The sequence below is a fragment of the Notamacropus eugenii genome, chromosome 5 (genome assembly GCF_028372415.1).
Source record: "Notamacropus eugenii isolate mMacEug1 chromosome 5, mMacEug1.pri_v2, whole genome shotgun sequence".
NCBI classification, from domain to species: Eukaryota; Metazoa; Chordata; class Mammalia; order Diprotodontia; family Macropodidae; genus Notamacropus; species Notamacropus eugenii.
In genome coordinates, this window is record NC_092876.1 from 49,008,714 (window position 1) to 49,023,326 (window position 14,613).

Below are 14,613 nucleotides of genomic sequence, written 5' to 3' on the forward strand. Positions count from 1 at the left end.
GGTATAAAGAGTTTGATAACTCTTTGGGCATAATTTTAGACAGCTATCCAAAATGGCTAGATTTTTTTTCCCTAATTTTTACCTAATTTTCCTAATTTCCTAATTTTTCCACATCCCCTCCAACATTTGTCATTTCCCCCTTCTACCATTTTAGCTAACCTGATAGGTGTGAGGTAATACGTAAAAAAATATTTTAATTTGCATTTCTCTAATCAAAAATTATTTAGAGCACTATTCCACATGGCTATCTATAGCTTTGATTTCTTCATCAAAAAACTATCTGTTCATATCCTTTGACCATATATAAATCAGGGAATGATTCCTTATAAATTTGACAAAATTCTCTACACAATTGAGATATGAGACCTTTATCTGAGAAACTGTCTACAAAAATTTCCCCCAATTTTCTGCTTCCCTCCTAATCTTGGCTAATCTTAATTTTATTTGTACAAACCTTTTTAAATTTAATTTAGTATAATGGATATTATAATATAATAGAAATATATGGAATATATAGTAGAAAATATAATAGAAGTTATCCATTTTACATCTCATAATGCTCTCTATTTTTTGTTTATTCATAAACTCCTCTCCTATCCATAAGTCTGATAGGTAATAGGTTTGAGGTAGTTTTACAATTTCAAACCAGTCCAAAACCAAGTTTTGATTTTGGTTTCTTCAAACACAGAACAGTGCATGAGTCCTGGCCACTAGGTGTCAGCCCTGACCAGAGCACCAGAGGCCCAGTGCCCAAGTCTTTGTGGGAGCGCATCACAAAGGAGGGACTGCACAGAGAGCAGGCCCCTAGAAGGCTCAACTTCAGACCACGACCCTTCCTTTTCCCCACATGCAAGCCCCCTTCAGGAAAACAAATTGCATCAAACTCCTCCCTCTTTCATTTCTTTTATGCCATTTCAGCTGTGTTTCCCATGTGGGGCTCAAAGTAAAAAACTTATGTGGAGGGCACCCGAAGACCATTCTAAGTAGGATCGATTTTATAGAAACAGAGCCTGATTTATTAAACAGCTGTTAAGCACAATGTCTCCTAGAGGGCTCCATTCAGTTGTGGCTGACTCTTCATGACCCTGCAGGACCATACTACACACCAATACTGTCCAGGGGGTTTTCTTGGCAAATGTACTGAGTTGGTTTACCATTTCCTTCTACAGCGGATTAAGGCAAACAGAGACTAAGTGACTTGCCCAGGGTCACACAGCCAGTATCTCACTACCTCTAGTTAGGAATTGGGAAGGCCTGAGTTCAAATCCTGCCCCAGACACTTGCTAGCTGGCGACACTAGACAAGTGACTTAGCCTTTCTGTGCTTCTGTTTCTTCCTCTGTAAAATGAGGAGAGCTGGATTCAGTCATTTCTGAGATCTCTTCTAGTTTTACATCTGCGTTCCCATAATCTGAAAGGCCAATATTACTTGCCTTTTCTTCCTCTTTCAGTCGTCCTCATCACTTTCACAAGGATCTTCGATCCTATATGCTGTAACTACAGAAGTAATCATAAGCTTGGGCCTAACCAAAAACACCAGGGGCTGTCCCTGCCTCACCTATTCCCATCAACATGAGCGCCCGGAGCTTAGGCTTGGCTAGCATTACACAGCACTTTAAAGTTCCCAAAGCTCTTTTTCACACGTTATCTGACTGGATCCTCACTTGAGAGGCAGGTGCTATTATTAACCATCTTTTACAGACAAGGAAACTGAGACAGACAGAAGTAAAGTAACTGGCCCGGGGTCACACAGCTAGAGTCTAAGGAGAGATCTGAACTGGAGGTCTACCTGACTCTAAGAAGAGCACTCTAACCACTGGGTGACCCAGCTACAGTTAAAGTCAGGCTAGCACACAGTTAACTGGGTTTCCTTTGGAGAAATTGTTTAATTTGCTAGTAATATGCTTCCAATAAGCAAAAAATTTTGTTTCTCCCGATATTTGGCCTCCTTTCCTAAGCTTTATTCTGCATTTCTGGTTTCTTCCCAGCCGTGACTCCACTTCCCTCACTAGGTGGAAAGACTAAATGAAAGAGGGCAGAAAGGCCTGGGTTAGAGTCCTGGACTTGGAGGCAGGAAGACCTGGGTTCCTATTTGGTACTGCGGCTGTGGGCATTTCATCTCTCTGCACCTCAGTTTCCCATCTGTAAAATCCGGATAATAATAATGGCATTAATAATAATAATAATGAGCGTTTATACAGCACTTTGCAAAATGCTTTACAAATACCCCCCACAGGCTGCTTTAAGCTCAAATGCGACAATGTACTCAAACTCTTTGCAAACTCATTATTAAATGGATGGGGAGCTGATCTAAAGGCATTGCTTTTTTCTCTTTCACCCCAATCCAAATGACCTTAAAAAATGATGTATTAGACACCCAGCCAGAAGAGTGGCCAGTCATGAGTGAGAGAGCAAGCGAATAAGTCAAAAAAGAACAGATCAGAATGAGCCTGTACAAGGACACCCTCACACCAGTGTGCCTCAGGGTACCTGGCTGCAGGGAGACAACCAATGGAATTTATTCACCATTTGGACCAAGGCCACATTAGCAGCTCTATCTCCTCCCCATCAGAAGGGGCCAAGAATTGGTAACTTTCATTAGGTTAAAGTTCCACGACTGTAGCTCACCGACTTGCACTTATTCATTCAGTTTTTTGCCTTCAGTTGGGGGGGATTAGGAAAAGTTTCATCAAAAGGTAGCACCAGAGCTGAGTTCTGAAGGAGACAAAAGATGGAGGAGAGGAAGGAATGCATTCCAGGCATGAGGGAAAGCCAGGGCAAAGGCATGGAGAAGGGAAATGGAGCATCAAACTTGAGGAGCAGTAAGAAGGCCAGTCTGGCTAGACCTCAGGACACCGAAAGAGATATGGTGTGTGACAAGGCTGGAAAGCTAGGCTGGGCCCTGGTCATAAAAAACTTTAAAAGCCAAACAGAGGAGATTAGATTTGATGCTGAGGGCAGTAGAAGCCAGTGAGTTTACAGAGTAGGGAGGGAGTGACGGGGGTAGACCTGCAGTTTGCTTCTGGCAGTCCTGTAGAGAATGGGTTGGAGTGGAAAGGCACTTTAAACATAGAGACCAATAAGAAGGCTACTGTAATAGATGGGCCAAAAGAGAATGCAGGCCTGACCTAGTGTGAGGCTGTGAAAGCAGAAAGAAGGAGATGAATACAGGAGACCACAAGATTAGGATAAACAGGGTGAAAAAGCTGAGGAAGGAAGGAAAAAAGAAACAAGCGTTCATCAAACACCAGCTACATGCTAGGAGCTAGGCTAAGCGCTTATCCTCACAACAGTTCTGGAAGGTAAATGTTGTTATCATCTCCACTTTACAGATGAGAACACTGAGGCACCCAGGTGGTTTACCCAGCTAAGAAATACCTGAGGCCAGTGATCTTTAGGCCTGGCTCTCAACCTGTCGTGCCACCTGGCTGCCTAGATGGAAGATACCCCTCCTATCTACCCATTGAGGATATCCCTCCTTTTGAACCAGGGTAACTGACAGGATGGTGGGATCCTTGACAGAAAACAGGAGGTACAGAAGAGGGGAAAGCTTAGGGGGAAAGAAAATGAGAATCAGAGAGGTTCAGTGACTTGACCAGGGTTTCAGAGCTAGGTAGGTCCAGAGCCAGGGCTGGAACCCAGGTGTCTTGTCTCCCCCAATCCAGAGATCTTTCCACTATACTGCACCCAGGGCACTGTGAGATTGATCTCAGGTAAGTAGGCTACTTACTGAGAGTTCTCTGTAGTCACCAAAGGCTAGCTGGCTATTTTCCCTTTGGATCTCAGAAATGTCACTCATTTGGGGAAAAAGACTACAAAGCTGACCTTTCTTTGGCAGCCACAACTAGCCTTGAATATAAATGTGCTGTTTATACTAGTTTACCTACTGGAAGTTCATTCTTTTTTTTTTTTTAATCATAAATAGGCAAGTTGATGAATACATCAAATGATACAGAATGCTTTCTTGGGTTTGCTGGGAAACTATTTCAGGCAAAGTCCAACAACAAGGTGATTGCTTCAGAAAAAATATGCCACCAAAGCCTAAGAAATCTCTGCAGTTGTCTTAACACGTTACAGCTTTCGCCTTAAAAACCTAACAGAATTGACATATCTTTAAAAAAATAAAAACCATAGATTAAGGTGAGAAACAAAAATGAAGTCATTTAACCATGCTTGCATTGAGAAGCAGGAGCTTTGACATTCCCACCCTCCAGGGCTCATCTCCCCACAGGTCTCTTACCTGCTTTTGGAAATCAACTTCAGCCAGAGGGATGCTTAGTTGTGATCCGGAGAATCACAGGCTGGGAGAAAAGGAGTTGCTGCCCTGTGGAAAAATAACACAATCACACATAGCGGAAGAAGGGTGGGAAAAGAGGGTGGCACCCTCTGCCAGCTTCAAATCCTGAGAAAGCTCTGTCTCCTCATCTCTCACAGTGCTCTCAGAAAGCCAAGAACAGCTGGCTCCTCCATAGGTCCAGAAATACCTGTGTTTCTGGCAAGCCCAAAGGAACCAGCACCTGGGGGGAAGAGGACAGTGAAGGTGGTAATGCTTACTTGGCATTTCCGGCTGAATCAGGTCAACTAGCCTGATATCACACACCCAGCCCGGCAGAGGCCCAGGCCCAGAGTGAATCACACAAGGCCAGCTGACTGACAAGACTCCCAGGTTAAAGAAGGTTTAGTTCTACCTCACACTTGCCCGAACCCAAACACAAGGGGACAAAGAAGCTGAGAATCAGTACTTAATCTCTCTGTGCGCTTACGTATCTATGTAATTTTATCCATACATGTGTTGCACAATTTACACATAAAACACCCTTGCTGCAAGATGTGCAAAACCTACCAGCCAGGCCAAATTTCTGCTAGCCCATCAAAATTTCTACTTGCTCATTAACCCGCCCAAACCTAATCATAATAAAGAACGTTTTTCTCAATACACCTCCCTTTCCCTTCTTTGTCCAGGTGGGGGATTATAACTGGGAATCAGTACTTAATCTTCCATGTGTTTATGTATTGTATCCAAGTAATTTTATCTGTACATGCATCACATAGTTTACATATAAAACATACTTACTGCATGGTTTGCAAAACCTACCAGCCAGGCCAAATTTCTGCTAGCCCATCATTTCTCCTTGTTCATAAACCTGCCCAGACAATCATGATAAAGTTTTCTCAAGGCACCCCCCTTTCCCTTCTTTGTCCAGGTGGGGATTATGGGTATGGAATACTGCACGCACTTTCAGACTTATGTTACCTCTTAGGTTGGCTTTGCTGAACTGTTTTTCCTCTTTTTAATGTTTTGATACGAGAGAACTCTTCAGGTAAAGGAGGGAAGAGGGACAAGATTAGAAATTAAGGTGACATAAAGGTCAAAGATAGCAATAAAGTTTTAAAAAAATAACATTTTTCTGACTGTTGCGTATATTCTCTGCCTTCTCTCACCTTTCTAAAGTAACCTAAAGCCAGCACAGGATCACAAATTCATAGATCTGAGGCTGAAGGGGTCCTTACAAGTTATCTAATCCAACTCCTCATTTTACAGATGAGGAAACTGAGGCCCAAAGCAGTGAAGTGACTTGGTGATGGTTACATAACTAGTAAAAGTCAGAGTGGAGATTTGAATGTAGGGCCTCCTGATTCCCAGGTCAGCACCCTACTCACTGTGCCCCCTCCTACCCTGTGCCAACAAGTACTGATAAAAAAACAACAACAACAAAAACCTGTGTACCAGGAACTGTGCAGAGGTAGAGCTAACCAGGGTCTATATTCTCTCCTGGGCAATTTGGGGAGAGGAACAGACCATTAAAATTCACATGGAGGGGGATGAGACTAGGGTCCCTGCTCCTCCGCTATTCTTTCTTTTGTCCTGCCATGTCAGGAAAGCCAGACACAGAAGAAGCATGAGATTTATAGACATCTTCTAAATGGGAGTCACTGGCATAAGAACAGGTGCTCGATTCTCACACCTCACTACTATGGGCAAGGCACCATGCTATGGCCTCCCCAGCATCACATCTACACAAAACACTGGCACTGCTGAAGTCTGCTACTAATGGAAAAGAAAGATACTCTGTCCTGAGGAGGTGGAGTTATCCGGATCTTCCTTAAGGTAAATCTTCCTCTCCCTTCTCCCGGCGCATTCTGTTTAATGAGTTCTCAGGCTGAAGAGCTCTGCGGTGAGGCCTGGCCCCACAGCCCCATGGATAACAATAACTAATTACTCTTTTTACTTCCTCGATGTCAAAGCTCCAAAATCCCAAGGAACCCTGGGGAACCTGCCCCCCCAACCCCTGAATCCTTCCAAGATTAAAAGAATTAGTCTTCTTCACTTCTGAAGTGTCTTAATTTCCACCAACATGACCAATTATCCTCTCCTGTTTATGTGGCTCAAAACCTAAGAACCCAAAAGACACATGTGCATTTATGACAGAAGGAATAAATGGATCTTTCCATGTTTCTCAAGGCCCCTGCTCTTTTCTTCCTTTGTCTCAATCCATCAGGCCAATGTCTCCTACCTGCCCTTACCTAACTTAAAGAAAAGGAAACTGATGCTGATCAGGAAAGTCTTCCAAAACTGGGGTGGGGTGGGGGTGGGGGGGCAGGATGGGCAGTGAGGGTCAGGAGAGGAGGAATAGTCCTAGGCCCTTTTTGCCTCTGCTCCCTGGTGAATGATAAATGAGTATACATAAACTGCCCGTCCTAACTAGAGGCGGGCCCCAGAGATACTGGCCTTTGGTTCACTTCTCCATCTCTTCGCGTGATCCAGAAACCCTCCCCAGCCATCTCACCTTGTTTACCACCACTGACCTGCTCCTGGTCCCGCTGGGACCTGGAGCTCCATCCTAGGATCTTCCAGAATCCAGGCCTCATTCATTCAGGAAGTTAAGTCATTCACTGTTAGGGCTCCTACTCCAGGACCCAGCCCAGATGACTGAAGAATGAGTGTGTCCAAAGCAGGCCATTTAGCCCAGCAGCTTTTTCCCTATTGGTGTTTTCTTCCACATGAGAATATAAATTTCTTAATCTTCACATGTCCAATACTTAGCACTTGGCACATTGTAAGCACTTAAGACTTTATTTCATTCATTCTATATAAGTTCTTAGAATAATACTTACTTAATATCTTTTCTGAGCATTTAACATGTTGCTTGATATTGTGAGGAGTACAAGTAAAAGGTATAATCCCTTGCAATCAAAGAAATTCCTATCCTGATGGAGAGACAAGACATACATGTGAAAGCTATGTACACATGGCCTTATATTCTTTAGGTGCTAAAATGAGTGCAGCAGGCATTCTGAAGAAGGAACAACAAACACAGGTGGAAATTTTAGGAATAAGCCTTCTGGAGAAAGTGAGACTTGATCTGAACATTGAAGGAAAAGAAGATATGTAATAGTCAGTAAAAAAAGGTCAAAGAAGAGATGGTCAACAGATGTCAAATGCTCTAAAAAGAGGAAAATTAAGGCTGAGAGAGTTCATGGGATGTGATGAGGATGATAATGACAACATGAAGAAGATGCTAGGCTGCAGAGGGTTGGGATGGAATTGCTGCTGGGGAACAGAGCCAGTTCTTTACACATCCACAGTCTGTCTGCATTAACCATCCAAATGCATCAATCAGTGGGATACCCAGAGTGGGGCTACTAGGATCACTCAGCAATAGCAGGTTTTCTCTTCCCTCATGAGCATCACTTGATATCTAGATCCTTAAGGATCTAGAAGGCCACATGTGACCTTGAGGCCATAGGTTCCCCACCCCTGGTCTAGGCTGGCCCCCACCTTCACACCTGAAGGAGAAAAGAGAGATCAGGTGCTAGCGATGGGGCTTGGAAGAGCCAAGAGAAGGGCTTTTCAAGTAGCTTCCATCTTGAGCTGTGTATGTGTGTGTGTTTGTGTGTGTGTATAAAAAAAGATGCTTTCCTTTAATTTTCAGTTCCAAATTCTCCCCCACTCAACTCCCTTCCTAGTGAACCTCTGAGAAGGCAAGAAATATTATACCTATTATATATATGATGTCATGCAAAACATATTTCTACATTAGCCATGTTAGGGGGGAAAGAGAAAGCAAAATAAGGTGAAAAAATATGCTTCAATCTACATTCAGTCCATCAGTTCTCTCTCTGAAGGTGGCCAACATTTTTCATCATGGGTCCTTTGGAATTGTCACAGATCACTATATTGTTGATCTGTGTATTTCTGAAGGTGGAAAAGAAGAAGCTGGAAAAGGATAGCTAGAGAAGTGAGATCCCTCAAGGACTCAGAAAAGGATAGCATCTAAGACCCAAATCATAGAGAAATCTGAATGTTAGCCCTGAAAGGACATATGAAAAATCTGGAAGAGCCTTCTCCTTTGGGAATGGGATGAGAAGAGGATAGAAGTAAACAGAGCCAGACTGAGGGGAAGAGAAGACAGATGAGGTGGTTCGAAACTCAGTTTTCTCATCAATACAGAACTAGGAATGTGGGGGTGGTGGAGAGAGACCAGTGGAAGCCTGACGACAACAGAAAACTTCTGAAACAACTCCTGTGAGCAGTGGTGCAGAGAATTCAATGGTGTGATAAAACCAGATAGCATGAATTTATATGGAACTAGGTTTTCCAGCTGCACATCTTTTCTCAGGTGTACATGGTATAACCTGAGACCTAGATGGATTTCTTAACTCAGGAAAATCCTTTGAATTGGTTCTGTGAACCAATTCAGCCAAAGAGCTGCAGCCTCAGCTTAGGATTCAGCCTTGAGGATGCAGAGGGGCCACTTGTGGCCTTGAGGCCGCAGCTTCCCTGCCTCAGTCTATAGGGAGATCCAGGGTGGCACACACAGCAGTTTTCATCAAATCATAGCTCACAAAAAACTCACCAAGACAGCTCTGGGTCTAAGGCAGAGTTTACTCTGACCAACATGCCCTTCCTTGGAATCACTGCCCAACAGGGCTGTGCTTTCTAGAGGGGGCACTCTTACAGTATCCACCAGTCAACAAACATGAGTGAAGCTGCATGTGCCAGGCACTGCACTAAGTGTACCAAAAGGCAGGCCCTGCCTTCCGGTGGATTACAGTTTAACGAAGGAGATAATATGCAAACAACTACACACAAACAAACAACACATGGGGTAAGCCAGCAATAATTCACAGAGGGGAGGCACTAACATTAGGAGGGATTGGAAGAGGCTTTTTATAGAATGAGGGGCCTAAAGGAAGCCAGAAGGTAGAGATGAGGTGGAAGAGAATTCCAGGCATGATGGATGGCCAGACAGAATGTCCGGAGTCAGGAGATGGAGTATCCAGGGTGATGCAGCACCACACATCCTTAGCCTTCAGTGTGAAGCAAGAATGGAAATGGGCTGGGGCTAAGGGAGAACACATGCTTTGATTGCAGACCCTCTTGTGAAGGAATTCACTGCTCCCACGATGAACCCTCGTTTGTTCACTACCAGGAGGTAACCCAAGAGGCTCAGCTCCCGCTCTCCCCTAATCCTTCCTGGAAGAGCACTTCCCAAGGAGTAGGCCACCATGCTTAGAGCTGCCACCACTCACCAAAATAAACCTCTCAAGCAGGAAGGATCAAGGGAGAAACTGATCTCCTTCCCACACAGATTTTTTTTTTTTCCTTATCCCAGAGAGTATTCAGGCTGAGTGATCAGGTTGTATGAGGGAGCAAATGAAGCCACTTCTTCCTGTTAATATCACTCAGGTATATATAGATCTTTGCCATATGATCAGTGGCCACAGGTTTGATTTTAAGATCCTTAAAGAAATAGGAGCTAAGAGCACCATGAAAGAGAGTATCTCTGGAGGAGTGAAGCCACGGTGGGAAAGACTTTGTCAGTGAGGAAGCTTATTACCTGGCTGTCAGGGGTCAGGAACCACAGAAATAAGAGGGAGAAAGCTGAAGAAAAGTGCAGTGGGAGTGCTCAATATCCCTGCTGTATTCTTCCCTATCAGTGCCAAGGAGGCCAGGTCAGGGGCAAGCAGAGAAGGCACTTTCCAAAAGGGAGGCAAATTTTCAAAATTAAACAGGTAAAGTTGGACCAAATTTCTCTACTTTCCCTTCTCTTCTCCCTTCCCCCAGACCCTATAAAAAGACCTCAGAACCAGGGAATTCAGAGAACAACAAAATGAAACAGAAAATGGAAATGTGGCCTCCTGCTGGCATCTCACCCACCAGGTGGGCATCACCTTAAGAGCTTCAAGGCGGCTCCAATACTCTCACAACATCAAAATCAGAAAACCAGAGAGAACAAATGGCCAGATATTCTGCTCTCAGTAATTAAACTTGATCATCAGTCCTCTTAGACCTCATGAGCAACAACCTCATCCCCCCACTCCCCATGATAATTCCATACTTTGTATACACATTAATTTTGATTTCACAGAATCTGGGAATGAACTGTACTCAGCATCATGTAATATTTTTAGTGGGTTTCCTGTTCGTGTTTCTTACAAAATAGTAGCACATACAAGCAGCAGCAGCACAAATGGGAGACTTGACTTGGAGGTAGGTACAAAATGTGCCCTGTTGAGATCACTGATTCTAATCTATTGGAGAGGAAGGTGACTTTTTTTCTCCACCAGTTGCAAAGGAGCAAGATCATGGTGGGGTGGGATGGGCCATCTAAGAAGATTTAATTAGGATCATAGAATTAGAGCCTAGATCTGTGAGCTCATTGGTGTAGGGAACTCCTGGTGGTGAACTTTGTCAGCCAATACGGATGAGCACCTTCTTTGCAAATTATAATGTTAGCTGCATAGAGTACTGAGAAGTTAAGTGACTTACCCAGGATCATAAAGTCATTATGTGTCAGAGATGAGACTTGAACCCAGGTCTTCCCATCTTGAGGGTACCTCTCTCTATCCACTATGACATATTGCCTGTCATGTACCAAAAAGATACAGTCATTTGACAACAAATATGGACATGCACTAACCAAATAGTTGGGGAAGGATCATGAAAGGCTCCATGTGTATAGAAGGTGGCACGAATTTACCATGTTGTCACCAGTGACTTCCTCATTTTTATAGGGGGACTAGGAAGCCCATGAGAGCCAAACTCACAGGATTGTGGGTGAGAAGCTCCCATGAGATGATGCACATAGAGCACTTTGTATATCTTAAAGCAACCTCTAAACACCAGTGCTACACCATGGTGCCATGGCCAGGGCCCAGCCTGAATCAAAGAGGGTGAGGAGGCAGACATGACAGAGTATCCACATCCATTCCAACACAGGATACTGAGCAGGAAGGAAAGGAAAGAGCAGCTGTCATTCCCCCCACCTCCATGGAGATTAAGCTGTCCAACACACTTCCTCGAGCTCTCTGGAAGGAAGACCAACCAGAGGCAATTTCATTGAAGAGCCACAAAGGAAGTATTCCCACTACAGCTTGATCTTGCTTTAGGTCATTTTAAAATGTCAAAGGCTTTAAGGGTCTGTGTGTGCATGTGTGTATGAAGACATGCATGTATATGTGTAAATCTACAAATGAAGTCTTTGTGAAGGGCTGAAGATAAGGAGTCATGTTTCTAATATGGGGGCCCTGTTCACATGCTAAGAATCTCTGCCTCCACAGAGCAGTTACCCTACTGATCCTGGCCTAATTTAGAATGAAAACATTGTTCATAGTTTGCTCTCTTGTCAAGCCCTAAATTGCATAAAGCCCACCTTCTGACAGCTCGAAAGAAAACCTGCTAAGCCAACTGGGCCCAATGCAGCACCCTCAAGCAACATGCCAACCGCCAGCAGACAGTCTGCCTGAAGAAGCAGGGCGCTGCAGCTCTAGGAGCATCATTACACCAAAGGGAGCCATTAGTTTTTAGCTCTACCCAAAAGTAATTCAGCGGTTCCAATCCTGCTCACAAGTGGGTGAGTCAGGAGAGAAAGAAAACAAGGCTGCTCTATACTTCACTGATTTAAAAGGACTCCTCCCCACCCCCAAACAGCTAGAGCCCTGAGATCTGGCCAAGCTTAAAGCATGAAACCTGTAGTCAGGAACCAGGGTTTCCAGGACCCAGCCACAAATTTCCCTCTAATCCAATCTGACTTGTGATCTTCACTCAGCCACTGAAGTTCCCAGAATCCATATCACTTGTCTATCTTTAAGTGACGGTAAGGACTAGATTGCTCATCTCCCCAACATGCTATTGATGCTCTTGATATGCATTCCGCCCTAATTCCTACTGCCTCCCATTCTAGGGGTGACACTCACCCGGTAACTCACATTTGCATCCTATCACTTGAAAAAGCTGTGCAGGTTTTTTCATTAGCCAATGTGGGGGGAAAATACCTTGCCCTATCCCCATGGGATGGGTGACTGGGATCCCTTCTCATTCTAAGCTATAGCTTACATTTAGATAGCACTTACAGGTGTACAAAGCACTTTTTTTTCACAATCACCATGTGAGATATCCCCATTTTACAGATGAAGAGATTGAGGGTCAGAGAGATAAAGTGCCTTCCCCATGATCACACAGGTAATAAGAATTGGGTTCAGAATTTAAACCCCGATCACTCTTAATGTCAAGTCCAGGGCTCCTTCAACCATGTCACTTGGTTTTTCTAATCTAGAAGCTAAGACTCATTCATAGTGTGCTGATAGCCCTTGAGTGAGATTTTGGTTCTATTTCTGGTGACTTTGTCTAAAAGTCAAGTCCACCAAGGTCCTAAATCTCAGAGCAAGCTGAAACCAACCTTAGGTTGGACAGTCAGTCCCAGAACCACTCTCAGGAGGTGGCTTACCATGGACTTATATGACTTATGCTGCCCTTAGGGAATTAATCTGGGATAGAGATTTTATGCATTAGAAATTCCATCTATCCTGCCTGTTAGAGTCATCCTCTGTTCCCCTTCCTTCCCCACAAAATCATGATATTAAATCAGAATTATAAAAACAAAAACAGGAAAGGAAAAAAGAAGATTCAATGCTATTTATTTATGGGGAGGAGACCATTCAAACTGCCCACATGCTGAATCAATGTGTTTACTTAGGATTGGTGACAGTCACACAGGAGTAAGCCTTGTTTTCTGCTGGGAGAAGATGCACAAGTTGGAGCCAGCTGCAGCGTGGCCTGCTGCCCAGCCGCCCAACGCTGCTGAAGAGCATCCAATTACAGGCTGTTCTGCATCAGGGCCCCCTCCCCACTTTCTACTTCTCTCCACTCCCCCCACTGCTTTTCCTCCAGTAAAGTTTCCTATAATTAGTTCAAATAAACAAGCTTCCTGCACTGAGTTCATTGCATTCCCCTAAGAATCACGGCAACTGGGAAACCCTCCAGCTTCCTGTTGGGAGGATTAGGTCATTAAATCAATTGGGTCGCCTGTGGGATGAGTGCCCAGCCGTCAACTCCCTGGTCAAAGACTCAGCTCCATGCATGCAGCAGACCAATGGTCATCTACCCCTTTCGTTAAACCTGAAGAACAGAAGACGACTGCCCTGAGGATCCTTGCCCTGTAATCCTGCTGAGGCTCTCCTTATCAGCAGCAATAATGGGGCACTTATCAGCTTGGGCTAACGCACACAATGAAAGCACACAACCAAAGGACAAAGCTGAAGAGCTTTTCTTTTTCTTTTTAAAGAGAGAAGTGAGCTTTGTTAGAAATCCTTAGGCTTAGGGTCCTTTAGGTTGTTGGCATGAGCACAATTTATTAGCAGAAATACTGCAGGGGTATATGTATCACACAGACCCATGGATCAATGATCTTTTTAACGTGGGTATGACCATCAACAGTACAGATCACGGCTCATCTGTTCCAACCCTGGTCCTTGTCCTCTCCTAAAAGCACCAGTGGTCCCTCCAACATAGTGGAGGCCCTTCTTCAAGTTCTCTTGACCTTGTTAACAATGGAGGATTAGCTGGCCATTGTCTCATTATTCCCTACCCTCACAACATAGCATCATTTTTGTCCCAGTCATTTGTCTCTGGGACAGTCTCCTCCAGGCTACTCTCCAGCACGATGCCTCACTGGTAAGCTTGTTCCCACCTGCTGCACCCTTCTTTTCACTGCTCTCTGAGCGATCTTCAACTTTGATTCATGTTTTTAAAAAAAGGTTTTTATCTATGAACTTAATTATCAACAAGCTCAAAACATTTCAATACATGAAGAACAAAAAAGGTTCTATGTGTTGCCTCTGTTTCAGGACTTGACTTAGCCCAGCATTATCTCATGAACAGAAGCATCTTAAGGACCTCACTAGCTACAGATAATCCCTCTATGTTGGATACCCTTCTTGCAGTGAGTGGCAAACATCTTTGCACAGGACTCCCTGTGTTTTGACTGGACAAAGACAGAATCAGAAGGTCAAACAGAGAAATTTCTTTTGTTCCAACATTCAAGGAATGCCATATGTGTCTGCGCTATGCATGGTAGACACTACTGGGAGAGAAGCTTTAAGGAGATGTTTTGCTCTATTGAATCAATGTTGTTTTAGTTTCTTACAGTCAACCTCACAGTGAAATCCTGTATTCTCTACTATACCTTTCCGTAGACTGTGTGACTTTCAAAATGGGGTTGGCTATAGAATATCATTTGTGCCAAGCTACCCGTTTGGTTCTTACTTCTTGGTAGGGAGTTCTTAATGGCCAGGACAGCAGAGTACAAGCTCTGGCAGGTTTTACCAAGCC

General features: G+C 44.0%; 1 protein-coding gene across 2 annotated transcripts in view; it reads right to left on the reverse strand.

Moving 5' to 3' along the window:
* Positions 1-14,613, reverse strand: part of CTNNBIP1 (catenin beta interacting protein 1) — a 51,708-nt gene that overhangs the window by 26,045 nt on the left and 11,050 nt on the right. The window contains exons 3-4 of one of the 2 annotated variants that reach the window (XM_072608804.1): positions 10,774-10,868; positions 4,240-4,323 (exon numbers count right to left, since the gene is read on the reverse strand). The gene's annotated coding sequence lies outside the window, so the exon portion shown is untranslated. The remainder of the gene's footprint in view (positions 1-4,239; positions 4,324-10,773; positions 10,869-14,613) is intronic. The other variant, XM_072608803.1, reaches the window with a different exon arrangement.